At 36.6% G+C, this 14,069-nt stretch overlaps 1 long non-coding RNA gene across 1 annotated transcript in view; it reads right to left on the bottom strand.

The window, feature by feature from the left end:
• Positions 1 to 7,614, bottom strand: part of LOC134473635 (uncharacterized) — a 28,689-nt gene extending 21,075 nt beyond the window's left edge. Inside the window, exons 1-2 of the long non-coding RNA XR_010043987.1 lie at positions 7,382 to 7,614; positions 6,208 to 7,115 (exon numbers count right to left, since the gene is read on the bottom strand). This is a non-coding gene — a long non-coding RNA (uncharacterized LOC134473635). The remainder of the gene's footprint in view (positions 1 to 6,207; positions 7,116 to 7,381) is intronic.
• Positions 7,615 to 14,069: the final 6,455 nt, after the last annotated feature.

Genomic DNA, 14,069 nt, shown 5'->3' with positions numbered 1-14,069 from the left:
TATCTGAGTGTTAAATTATTTTCACTTATTTGGAAAGTTTTTGCTGTTATTTCAGTAAACAGATTTTTGTGCCATTTATCGTATCTTCTGAACTTCCACTAATTTCAGGTTATCTAAGAGCTTGTATGGGATTTCCTGTTGTTGCATTGTTTTTTAGGTTTCTGTCACAAGTAAATCACTGCCAACAGCCCTGACTTTCACTTCTGAAACTTTTCCTCACATTGGTCACTTCTGCTGCCCACACTCTTGATAGTTTTGAATTTCTGTTTGGGGCCTTTTTATGGACTCTAATTCTTTTTCATGCTGGTAGTTCATCTTCTATCATTTTGTTTAACTCTTCTATCCTTTTTACTGTCTTTCATAGACTCACTGATCATTTTTTATTTAGTCCAATTTTTTTTATCTGTGTCTTCTCTGATCTTAGATCTTTATCTTTAAAAGATCTGATCTTTTATCTGTGTCTTCTCTTATCTGTTTTGTTATCTCCCCTGCCATCATTTCAAATAATTTAGATGTGTGGCTTTTATTTTCCTTCCCTCTGATGCACTTAAGATCAACTTTGGGAGATTTGGGGGATTTTGGAATCATTTTGTTGACTTGTCTCCGTGTGTGCATCTGTGTTTGTATTGAGGATTGTGAGTTGAATTTAGTGGGAAGCTTTGTTTCTGGTATAGAATCCTCTCTAATTAGTATCTATTTTCGGGTGATATCCTCTGGGCATGGCTAACTATTGGCCTTTGACTCTGTCCCAGGATCCTACACCCCCATGTACTTCAGATGAGGGACTGCAGACCCAGCACCCAGTTTTCCAGGAATAGGCCACAGTATTGTTAATAACACAAAAGCAATTCATATATTGGCATTCCATGAAAACCAATTAATAACAATAGCTATGTCACCTAGGTGACAGTAAAATCAACATCAATTATAGCATCAAATATAAACTAAGTGTTGGAAAACCTTAGGGACTAGTAGTGTGTACCCTTAACCAAAGAAAAGACTTCTATAATTATAGTGTGAGTATTATGGCTAACTAAATATTGACCTAAATAAATATCTTCTAAAAGGAGCAAATTTACCTACAATAGTACAGTATTCAATAACAATAGCATAAAGTTAATTAGACATCTAGAGATTCTTATATTTTAATAGTTATACTAGGAAAGATAAAAGGTTGGGAACCAAAGAATAAAAAAGTAAAATTTAAATTAACCTATCAAATATGAGGAGGAAAGTTAAGTGAGACATCAGGAATAAAAGGACATTAATAGTAATAGACAATAGTCACAAGGAAGAATGAATAAGAAAAAGAAAAAAGATAAGCATAATGCAAAAATGAAAATAAAAGAAAAATGTAAAGGAAAAGACAAACTCAAAGGGGAAAAAGAGAAAAAGGGAAAAAATAAACTAAAAGAAAGAATACCCAGGTCTCCAAAGTTCTGATGAAGGAACAATAAAAACAGTATAATAGAAAAATAGACAATAGATTAAATCAAAGAAAAATTCCTGTATTTTTGAATGAGTGACTTTCCAAAATCTGCAGACTTGGGATCTAGCCAGTCACAATTTGGATAACATTGTATAAAGGGGCCACGTCCATGCTCAGACAGGAAGGAGTAACAGTGCCGGGTAATGACATTCAAATAATTTTAAATCAATGAAGGCACTTGGGATTGCTTTCCTTACTTTGTTTGGATCATCTTATTCCTGTGAGCAGCTGTTGTCAACTTTTAATTATATCAAGCATGATACAGGAAAGACTAACAGATGATATGAGTGCTACATGTGTTGCTCTCAAACGAACAAATGTGTGAGCCAAATGTGTGACAAATTATCAGCATGCATACAATGGCAAAGATAGCACCATGCAAAGCACACCAAATGTAGACTTTTACCTTTCAATAAAAGTAATTTGTATTATTGAAAGCTGCATTACTGTCTTTTTCTCTTAAGACAAAAGATATTAAGGTATGAGCTGTTTTTTCTAGACTGAAATCTCAGCATTTTAAATTGCATTGTTGGCCCTTTGCAAAATAAGTAAATTGGTTTGGGTTGAAGTTAGGGCACTTGGTCTCTAAAAGGTTCCGCATGTAATACTGTTTTATCAAAGCGTATTTAAACTAGTAGTAAAATATAGTTCAATAGCAAAAGTGAGCTCTAGATTATTTGCTATTTGTCCATGCCAACTCAAATGTACACTATCCTAAGAATCAAAAGTCAGTTATAAAACACCCTAGAGGTTATATAAAATACGACATAAAAATAGATCCAGATACTTCCTGAGAGGTTAACAACGTATGTTGCCCAGCAGAGGAGGAGAAGTGGCTGAAGTGGCTGGGTAACAGCTAAAACCACACAGGAAGCCCCAGCCTCAGCTCAGTTACTATCCTCCAGGGCCAGCACAGAGAACATTTCACAGGTGAGCAGGGTAACCTTGACAACGGCCTCGCTCCTCGCCCCTTTCATCCAAGAATCAGAAACAGGCAACATCTGATTTTAAAGATAACACTGATCCAAGATTTACATTGACATCCTTGGCTGTCTTTAAATTATACCTTCTTCATGTGGATTCTCCCAGTATTTTTACTCTAACAGCTGTCTACATGAGAATACGACATTAATGTCACTGATTATTATAATGTGCTAGTGTCCAGATTTATTTTTTTAATTGTGAGGGGTGCTTTTTAGATTTTCAACAATTTCTTATTGTGACAGAAACTTACCTTTAGATTCTATAAATTTTTGAGGTACTTACTTCATTGGGTTTTTTTTTTTTTTTAACTGAAACTGAGAAAATTATTTATTCATTATTGGTTGTCTTCAGAAAGCAGCATGAAATAATCTTTCAGTTTTTGTTTTTTGTTTGGAGAGGACAAATATTGCACTTTCATTTGAATGAAATTCGCTGAATCCAACGAATATGTAGAGAATTCATGTCCCAAATACTGTTTTGTGGGACTTGATTTTAGGGGGATTATTTAGCTCTTGTAGCTGTTTTACACAAATTACTTTAACCCTCAAAAAATTGGATAGTAAGATAGCTACTTTAATTGTTTAGATTAAAAATCTGCAATTTAGGGACATTCAGAAACTCACCAAAGGACAAGTGGTAAGTGTACATCTATGCATTTATGCAGTATATTTTGGTACTTATACTTTTACAGGCAAAGAATAGAAGGTAAATGATGTATTTATTCTGATTTGGCTTTTCTGTAATCAACAATAAAAAATGTTTTGTCAAATCTTCCATATAAAAATGTCCTTTATGTCTTATTTTTATGTCTTTATTCTTTATATTCATAATTATAAGAATAAATCCACTTTATTGTTTACAAGATTTGTGCATTCTAATCATGCACAAAATTTAACTGTTAAGGCAGGGGGACAAAGTTGGAATAAGTTATATTTTTGCCTCCAGATAACTGATAGGTTCACTAGGCTATCAAGAGATACATGAGGAGGGAAGAAGTTGGTCTAAAATGGTGGAAAAGTACACAGACTCGGAGTTTCCTGGAGGGAACAAACCGTGGGTAATGAGAAGAGAGCCTCTAAACTCCGGACCATCGTGCAGCCTAACTAAGGAAGGTGCTCCCGTGCATGCCCCATGGAAGCGTATCTTTCTACACATCAGCCCTCCACACGCCAGATGGCTCAGTGTTCTGCAGGTCGGAATCGTATCTTTGATGTTTGACAGAGTCCACATTTCCCCCAAATCCCCTCCAAACCCACAGTGCAAAGTCTTTCCAATATGTTATCTAATTTTGAGGTTAAAAAAAATCTGAATGCAATGATTGCTTTGTCCACATCTATTATTTTCTGAATATACATTTCCAGAAGAATCTTTGTCTCGAAAAGGGCTGCCATTTTTAAAAATACTGATATTTTGATAAATTTAGCGCAGCAATAGTCTACCAGTATCTAGAATACCAGTTTATGCAAATAGAGTACATTTATTTATTTTTCCTGACCTGCAGTTTTTCAAATTTGAGGCCTGATTTTAGAGCTTGTTTATGTGGTGCTGCCATCTGGTGGCTATGACAGAAAATTACAAAATCAGAAATAAAATCTTTCAGAAACAAGAGGAACTGACAGCAAATAACACGTCTTATAAATTTATAAAAAGGTTTCTTTCTCCTAGAACTTAAAAAAGTTTTTATAAGTATTACGAATAAAGTTTACAGACAGTCTCACATAATAGTCTTTAATTCATCTATTAACCTGAATTTCTGGAGCGCCTCCCACGCAGCGGCGTCTATTCACTGTTTAAATCAACTTTAAATTACTGCGATAACATTTGGCAGTCTTACACATATCTAAATCCATCCTAAAATGCAACCATAGCTTTGGACTTCGTTTTTGTTATTCTCAGACTCTAAGACTGTCTCCTTTTTTTCATTCATTCATTTACTTATTTGGGGTTGAGGGAGCTTGTTTGGGGGAGGGTACAGGGAATCAAACTCAGGATCTGGCACTTGCCAGGCAGTCTCTGCACCACTGAGCTACAGTCCTTAAGGCTGTCTTTCAACCTTTCATTAGTTGCATTAATATGTCTTTTTGTATCTTACTGTGCTTACATTAATTTCTTTAGAACAAAAAAGCAAAATATTTCAGGAAATGCTTGCTCAAACACTGATTTTAGCTAGAATTTGTCTGTTTTTCCTAAAGTGATTTAAGTAAACCTGCAGGCCCTTAACATACCTCTTATTTTAAGTACCATTTCTTATGCAAATAAGGCATTTTAGATTCCTACTACTTACATTGTTTAGGATATTTATGACTTTACAAGATGTCATTTTTACTCATGGATTTTTCTATTATTTCATTTTATTTTTATTTAACATACCAAATAGGCTGGCATTGCCTATTTTTTCCAGAGTATAAGTCATAAAACACAGACTTTCTACAACATTGAAGTTTCAGATTGTGTCTACTCACTCCTACCTAATGTAGCCCCCCTCAAGTGGTCAGATTATCCTCAGAAATTCTAATTTACGTCTTTTCTCCTCCATTAAAACCCTTCAATGACTCTTTGAATTTAAAATCAGTGTCAAAAATGATCTCATTATCTGGCCACTTCTTTATCTCCCTCTTCTGTGACCCTTTCAGCTCCCAGTCTCATCCTACGTTAGCCTCCTTTAGATATCAAATACACTGCAGTGAGTGTTTGCAAGTAATTTCTGCCCTTGAGGCTTTTCAGTCTAGTTCAATAAAGCATCCTAGCAGACATCGATATCAAAACAGTATCTTCTTAGAATCCCTGAAACCTAGCACAGAACTAGGACAGAGCTCACATGTAAGAAAATGATTTGTGATTACATTAAAGCAAGAGCAGTTGGAATAATAAACTAGATGAAAGAAAATGTGTGTAAATTAAAAGTAGTAATACACAGCATTTCAAACAAAATATAGAAAATTACATAAAATTGTTGGAGATGGAAGCAGTATAACACCACCAGTAAAAGACATGAAATAGATTAAGAAAATCTTCACTGAGCTGGGCATGATGACACACTCCTGTAAACCCAGCACTTGGGAGACTGAGGCAGGAGGATCACTGTGAATTGGAGGCCAACTTGGGCTACATAGTGAGTTCAGGGACAACCTGAACTACATAGCAAGACTATGTAAAAAAAAAGAAGAAAGAGAGAAAGCAAGCAAGCAAGAAGAAAGAAAGAAAGAAAGAAAGAAAGAAAGAAAGAAAGAACCTTCACTGAAACACTATCAAATTGCTTAGTGGATGTGTCTTCACATACGTTTTTTACATAAAAATAACAACTTCCTACATTATCTGAGAATAAGTGACTAATATACAGAATTTTAACAATTAATGAACCATTAAAATGAAATGATAGCCAGGTGTGGTGGTGCACATCAGTATTCCCAGCACTTGAAGCAGGTGGATTATTGCAAGGTTGAGACCAGTCTGGGCTACCAGGTGAGCTCAAGGCTGGCCTGAACTTCCTAGTAAGACCCTGTTTCAGAAAAGCACACAAAAAAGGAAATGACAAAATTTGATTTTTTCCTAAACCTGACTCCCTAATGTCACTCACTACCAAATTACAGCATGTTTTCATTTTCTTTTTTTTCTTTGAACACATGTATATATTATTGAACACTTGAAATAAATTTTAACTTATTCTACAAAGCGTGATCTTCCCTGGTGTATTATTTTACATTACTTTCTATTTCAGTATTAAGCGAACTCACCAAGCTCCTGGGGTTGACTCTGCTGTTTCTGGCTTCTGAACTGTTTGTTGTCCTTCCTCGGTGTCTCCCAACACCTAAGTGTTGACTGGTGCTAAGTTCAGAGAGTGAGATGGTTGTAACCTGGGGTATTTTGATCCTCCACCCTGTGATATCTCACCTGCCAGGAGACTACTGTGCGCTTACTCTCGTGGAGATTGCAGGGTTCACTTTGGGCTTCCAGAGTTTCCAGCTTTTTCCCTGTGAGTCTCCCTCCACAGGGCTACAGAGAATGCAGCAGGGCCGCACGGGCCTCAAGAGCCTAAGAGATGGAGCCTGGGGGTTGCTATGCCCATTATCTTCAGTTTTATTTTTACAGCTGTTATAAATGCAAGGGCAAAAAGAAATTTACAAATCAGACTTTTTACATACAAGGTGTTTCTTCAAGTTTTCCAAAGTTATGAAAGTCATGGTAGTTTCAGCTTTGTTGAAGGAATGGCCATTTGTTAACAGAGGAAACAAGACCCAGCATGAGGTATTCACTTAGTTCACCAAGAATATCAAAACAGTATCTTCTTAGAATCCCTGAAACCCAGCACAGAACTAGGACAGAGCTGACATGTATGAAAATGATTTGTGATTATATTAAAGCAAGAGCAGTTGGAATAATAAACTAGATGAAAGAAAATGTGTATAATGGAAAGAGAGGTGAAGAATGAAACATCAGCATATAATGCATCTACACGGCTGTCCAACATTAATACTGCTCCTCTACGTTACAAAGGTCTCATTTGATTCAAGTAAGGTAAGATGAACTTTCCTGCAGTGTGGTCCTTTGCAGATCCAGGAGGAGACAAGGACTTGCTGCCCTGTGATGCTGGGCACAGCCTTGGAAGTCATTACGTGTGTTTGCTTCTTCACCACTTCAAGACCTATAGGAAGGATTTGTGTACACCAGATCCAAGAAGAAATATTTTTATTTGCAATAAAGGAAAATATTCTAGGATCAATCAAAATTAATGTTTAAGTGCATTGGGGAAAATTAGTTATATATTACATATAATACATATATATATAAAATACATACATATAATAAAATACAGAGTCCAAGATTTATACACAATTCACGAAAAGAGAAAGTAGCATAAATATTTCAATACTAAATTTTTTAAGACATCATGAGAGTAATACAGTTTACCTTCAGCCTCTACAATTACAAGAAGTCCTCAAACTGGTGGCAATTATTATCCAGAGATTTACTGCCGTGGTAAACTGCTGCTTGGGTAACCTTGGTCATTGAAATTGCCACACACACACACTTTCAGTTTCTTCTCTAAGGACCGGCAGTGTGGTGGGTTTTCTGAGACATACAACATCCTCTTGGGTCCCCAATACGAAAGTGACACCATATGTTGAAAAAATATCTTACTATTTTTCTTTTCCTGAAGTTTGTACACATTTTTTGGCAGATTCTGTAGATTCACACTGTCAGGCAAAGAGCAAGAGATTCATGAGAGAAGGAGAATACGGACGTCAGAATAAATCTGGATTTATTATCATTATAGCTATAAATTTTGTTCTTTTAGTTCAGCATCACAGAATGGAAAGAGTAATTCTCTACAAAACAACAGAGCGTAAACTAAAAACAACACACATAACAAAACAGGAAACCCTTTGTGATTTGTGGTGTAAAAAGTAACAAACTTTCATTCTCAGACACCTAAATCTGCAGCTTTCCCATGTGCTCATTTCCTAACGGCTCATTTGTATGTGTTCTGTTGTGTTGTTTCAATTAAATTTTATCATAATAAGATGGCACATCTTGGAATTTTAACACCTTATTACATTGTCTCCCAATAAATTAATCTAGTTTTTCTTCTATCTCTGCAACAGTGGCATTAAAGCAAGTCCACTAACAATGTAAAATTCCAGCATAAACTTTACTTGGAAGGTCCTTGTTAGTGAAGAAGAAAGTCCACTCAAATACAATTTTCATTAAAAACTACATGTGGTGTGTTATATGGGTGTGTAAATTATCATGACTTTTCTCTTGACGTTGAAAGACCACATCTGAATGTAAGAATGACAAGTTGATACAGCAGTTGGTCATAAAAAAGGGAATTTTGTTCTGATAAAAATGTGAATAAGTTTTTCAAAGTCAAAGATTTTTTTAATTATTAAAAATTTTTTATTACTGTGATTGTTTCTCTTCTTTTACAGTGAAAGAAGCTCCCCTCCCAAATAGATGTTGAGCTGTGTTTCTTTGTTCCCGGAGAATGACTAAAAAGTATATTTATAGATTAGTGCAACCTCAAGACTAAAAGAAGAAGATGCAATCCAGGGTTTCTGATAGAATATGCCTATAGCATCTGTTCTTATTTAATCATAAGTTTTAAACAGTATCTTACGTGCCCAACAACCCAATTTATCAGTTTTTACTCTACACTTGTCGTCCCACATACCCAGCTACTGTCTTGGTACAACCCGAGAATAAGTGTACTATAGATTCCTCAGTATAGAATGGGTATGGAAAAACCTTATGCCATTTACAAATATATTCTTATCCTCTACTGGTTTATCTGCAATAATAATCAGTAAAAATAAATAAGTAAAAGGTATCCAAATAATTGCCTTTGAGAAAATATAAACCAAAAAATTTCTACCACTTGCAATAGAAAAAATTACATATGCTACTGAATCCCTATATCTCCAAAAATCTTTTAAAAAATCTCTCTCTAGATTGTTATAGCTTGTGAATTAAAAGCCAACTGTAAAGTGTAACATGAAAGATTGCACAAAATAATATTGTTTCTAAAGAAAGATAAACATATATCCATTTCACTTGCTTCAGTCTAATTCCCTTCACTTGGTTCAAAAGAAACAATATTGGGGAGGCCCAGATCATTCCATGATTGAAATAGAAATTCTTTCCATTCAATGACCTGCTTTGAATGTGACTTAGTTCTATGTGATAGTAATCTAATCCAAGGGGCTCATTCTTTTTCTCTAAAGGTCTGAGTTCACTGCCTCTGAATTTCAAATCAAAACCCATCAGACAGAATTAATAATGCTCCCTAAATCTAGGAATACCTTTGTCCTTATTTGAAAGTTCCATGAAGCATAATTAATATTCTATTGTGTATAAGTACCATCGTATATTTTTTAATTTCAAATTAAATTATTTGGATTGGCACATAAAAACATAAAATTGTGCATGTTTGTAGGAGTCATGTGATGGTTAGATACATGAATATATTATGTAATGTAAATCAGGTTAAGCATATTTATCAACTTGAACATTTGACATTTTTTGGAGGAAGGTATTCAAAATCCTTTTATCTAGCTTTTGGACGAATACAGGACATCACTATTAAATATAATCCTCCATGTGCACAATAGCACACCAATTACTCCTAACTATAATCTAGAACCTATATATCATCACCCTCAATCTTTTTTATTTTACCAGGTTTAATTTTTAATGTATTAGACTGGAAGACCAATTTTTTAAATAACTAGCACGATAACTTTCATAAAAGCCATTTCCAAGTGACTGTCATAAAGTACAGCCCTATTTGCCTTCATACCCAAGAAAATATTCACTATTCCCAGGCCAGGAACAGAGTGGGAAAGCTACATGAGCTGTGGATAAAGATCATACTTGTGTCACTGTCAGAACACAGTCAGGCAGCAAAGGTTCAACTCCACCCCTGGTTTCTAATCGAATGGTCTTAGTAGGGTTCAGTTTCCTTCCCTTAGAAAGGATAATGATATTATACAACAGGATTGTTACATGATAAAATGGGAAGTTATGTGCATCAGTCCAAGTCAGAAAGGAAAACAAATCTTTTCAAGCAGATAGACTTTATTTCAGGGAGCTGATGAAGCAGGTGCCAAAGATTTAGTGATGCCTGGGTTCACAAATGCTTCTGCTTGTGAACGATTCAGTTCACGAACAGAAGTTTTTAGCAAAATTTTGCTTCCATCCATGATCTCCGTGTCAGGTGACAAACACAGCCACAGCCATCCTCTCTCTGACCTGTACTCGTGGCTTCTGCTGGTTGGGATAGCGGTGGCAGACAAAACTGTGCTTACGTGCTGTGAAGCTTTTTTGAGTGCTTTTTAGCACATGCGGAACTGTATGGTGTAATCCAGTCTAGCACGGCTCCAAAGACAGTGCAAAGCAAGCACAGTGGTTAACAGAAAACAGTGCAGAGCAGTAACGAGGGAGACAACGTGCAGGGCAATACTGAGCGAGGTAAGGCTGGTGTTCTCTCTCTTCATGCTGTCCTGTGCTGTAATTTGTTTCAAATTTTTGTGGTTAAAAAACATGGCTCCGAGTGGACTAGCTTTATTTACACTGAACTTACAGAACAATTCATTTGGTTTGTAATCAACTCGGATTCACTACCAGAATCATAGAATGAATTAAGTTTGTGAACTCAGGTACCACTCTACCAAGTAAATGATGCAGGAGTAAGAAACAATACCAGGAAGACTTACAACCCCTAAACTAGCAGTAATAAAGTAAGGAGGTGGTTTTTTCAGAACTAGAATCACAAATCTATCCAAATGACAGTCTGTTGCTCGAGATGCAGCCAAAGCAGAGGCAAAAAAGAAAAAGCCTACATTCTCCCACCTTCTAATTAGCACCTCTTACTGACAAAACCCACCATGAATCAGGGAAGTTGGTTTTAAAAAAACATATTTTATGCATCTCTCTAGAACTCCTCCCCAGTCAAAAAAATCTCAGGCTGAGTGTGATGATATATGCCTATAATTTCAGTACTAAGAGGCTGAGGCAGGAGGTTCACTGCTTCTCTGAGGCCAGCCTGGGCTAGACAGTAAGTTCAAGGCCAGCCAGAATTTCATAGCAAGACTCTGTCTCAAAAAAATAAAAAAATTCTCAAGAACGTTTCTGAAGCAGTTTCTCAGCTTTGTGTGTCTCTCAGCTTGGTAACATTTACTTAGACACTGTTGAACATGTAACAATCACCTGCAGGTAAGCCTGGGTGATTTGTCTATGTATTTGGAGTCTCAGACTGATGCCTCCGGGTCTGCACATTGCTTCCCGACTGGTAGGGACTTTCCACAGGTCTGGAACTGTACCTTGCCTCAAGGTGTCAATAGCAGTTGAGTTTCACTCAAAGATTTATTGGCTTAAAACACTAGGACATGCAGTGTGGAAGGACTGGTCACCCTACAGTGAATAACTAACAAGGAAACATCTGGGAGTAGATCTGATCACAAACATCCCAGGCCACTCATTCCATCTTAGTATCCACTCCCTTCCTTGTGTCTGTGCTTAATCTTATATCACAATCTCATGTTTCCACCTTACAATTACCCTCCACAGACTCCTAGGTTTCCTGTGTGAGAGAGTTGAATGAATATATTTAGATCATATCTATCCCATTGTTACTACACTTTTGGCTGCTCCAAGAAAGAGAACTTCACTCTTTCCCCTACAAGAAAAGACACAAAGTCCTGTTAGTCACAGAATCTACCTCAAACATAAGGCCTCCCAATACTATGCACTCATTTTTGTTGTACTGGGGATCAAACTCATGACCTCATACTTGCCAGGCAAGCACTTATGCCACTGAGCTAAATCCCTGACCCTACACTTTCTTATAGATGCTATTAATATCCTCATTTTTGTAACAGATCATCAGGTTGTTGTTGATATTTATCACTTCCTGTTCTCACTAGCCTATTAATTTTTTCAGAGAATGTTTCTACTGATGAGTGTTCTTTACCTAGTACAATGAATTTTTCCATTGTTCCTTTTCTATTTTCTATACAACTTTTTTGGCATTTTTCTTCTCTGCAAAGTCTTTCTTATTAGTGCATATTGGTTACAGATTATATGGGTTTCATTTTGGCAGATTCATAGATGCACAAAAAGTACATCTTCACTCCCAAGAGTTCCTTTCCCCACCCCACTCCACTTTGTGTGAGGGGATCAGTACATAGGTTTTGATCATGTCCATCCCACCTGTTTCCCCTCCTCCCTCTTTCTCTCTTCCTCTTTTCTAATAGTCTCCTTTTTTACATGCTTGTAATCCCTTTTTCTAGATTCCATAAAGAATACGTGATAGTTGCCTTTTTGAATCTTATATTTTTCAACATGATGAAATTCAGATATTTCCATTTGCTTACAAATGACGAAATTTTGTTCTCTATGGCTGAATAATCCTCTGATATATAAAAATCACATTGTCTGTATCCATACATCTGTTGATGGGTACCTTGACTTATTCCACGTTGTGGCTGTTGTGAATTGTGTGGTAATGAATATAGTATACTGTTATGGATTAAAAACTGATGGTCAGTTTAACACCAGAAGAATTAAATCAGCATGGTGCTGAGTGTAGATGGCTCACCTGAGGAAAGCTGCAGCATAGAGACATAGAATAGAAGAGCTGGGCATTGTGCGTTCTCCTAAGTGTTGCTGTTTTGAGCCATTGCTTCTCCTGTAGGAGCTTGTCATGGCTAGCATTCCTATTATGAATTCAGCAACTATCATTGGAAAAGCTTGGGATCTTGTCGCTGAGAGTGCAGTGGTTCACTTTGGGGGAGCCCAGGTCCTTAGACATTGGGCATTGTTTCCCAGCTCTGGAGGGGAAGATGTGTGCTGTTTAATCTCCAGGATGAGCTGTTACACTGGCCTCCTGGCATGTACTCCACTGTTCTTATCACTGGAGGAGCTGGGGACCTCCATGTCACAGGATGGCTATGGAACTTTTTAGGGCAAGCCTGGTCCTTATTTTGAGTGTGACTTCTCATCTCCAGTGTGGAACCCTCAACCTACTGGCACAGCTCCTTCACTCAACTGCCATAGACTTTCTACCCTTCACCTTTGACCTTTGGGCCTTCCCAGTGCAGACACATAAAACAGACTGGCGTGAGTCCTTGTCATGGGCTCTAGGCCTCCATCTGACTCATACAGGACATTGCTTTGGGATCCAAGCTGTAGGCTGAATATTCAGTCTTTAGTGTGGTGGACAGATTTCCTGCACTTTCTTATATTGAACTCCGGGTGACCATCATAGAATAGTATTATAAATTCTGTGTCTTGTATGTAATTGTTCTCCTCACAACCTCTGACTACAATATATACTGGTTTTAATGATTTCCACTATATACCAAGGAATGGTACAGTTGGATCAAATCGGAGCTCGGTTTTTAGCTTTGTTTTTGGGGGGGGGAGTTGAGGAATTTTCATACCAATTTCCATAGTGGCTGTACTTATTTACATTCCCACCTATGGTGTAGAAAAGTTACTTCTTCGTCACAAGTTTTCCAGTAGTTACCATTTTTGTATTCCCACGACATCTATTCAGAGTGGCAGGAGACAGAATGTCAGTGTCATTTGGGTTTGCATATCCCTAATGGCTAATGATGTTGAACATTTTTCATATACTTATTGATCATTTCACTTCTATTTTGAGAAGAGTTTGTAAACTCATTTGTCCGTTTGTTCATTTACTATTTTATTTTTTGGTAGTAAGACCTTTTAGTTTTTATATGTTCTAGGGATTAATCTTCTATTGGAAGAGTAAAAGGTAAACGTTTTCTTCCATTCTACAGGTTGTCATTTTACTTTGCTTCCCTTACTGTGCTAAAACCTTTAAATTTTGTGTAATGTCATTTGTTGATCCTGCCACCATTTCTTTTAGCTTGGAGTCCTATTAAGGAAACCTTTGCCTGTATCTATATGTTCAAATGTTGTCCTTCTGTTTTCTTATAACAGTTTCAGAGTTCCAGGTCTTATACCAAGATCTTTGATCTATTTTGAATTGATTTTTTACAGAGTGAGAGACAAAGATTCAGTCTCAGCTTTCTACAGGTCAATTTTCAGCTTTCCCAGGACCATTTGTTAA

This window comes from Cavia porcellus, unplaced genomic scaffold (assembly GCF_034190915.1).
Source record: "Cavia porcellus strain 051 isolate PalLab524CR breed Dunkin Hartley unplaced genomic scaffold, mCavPor4.1 scaffold_27, whole genome shotgun sequence".
Classification (NCBI taxonomy): Eukaryota; Metazoa; Chordata; class Mammalia; order Rodentia; family Caviidae; genus Cavia; species Cavia porcellus.
Note: the sequence above shows the minus strand (reverse complement) of the source record. Positions and strands in the feature narration are given on the sequence as shown.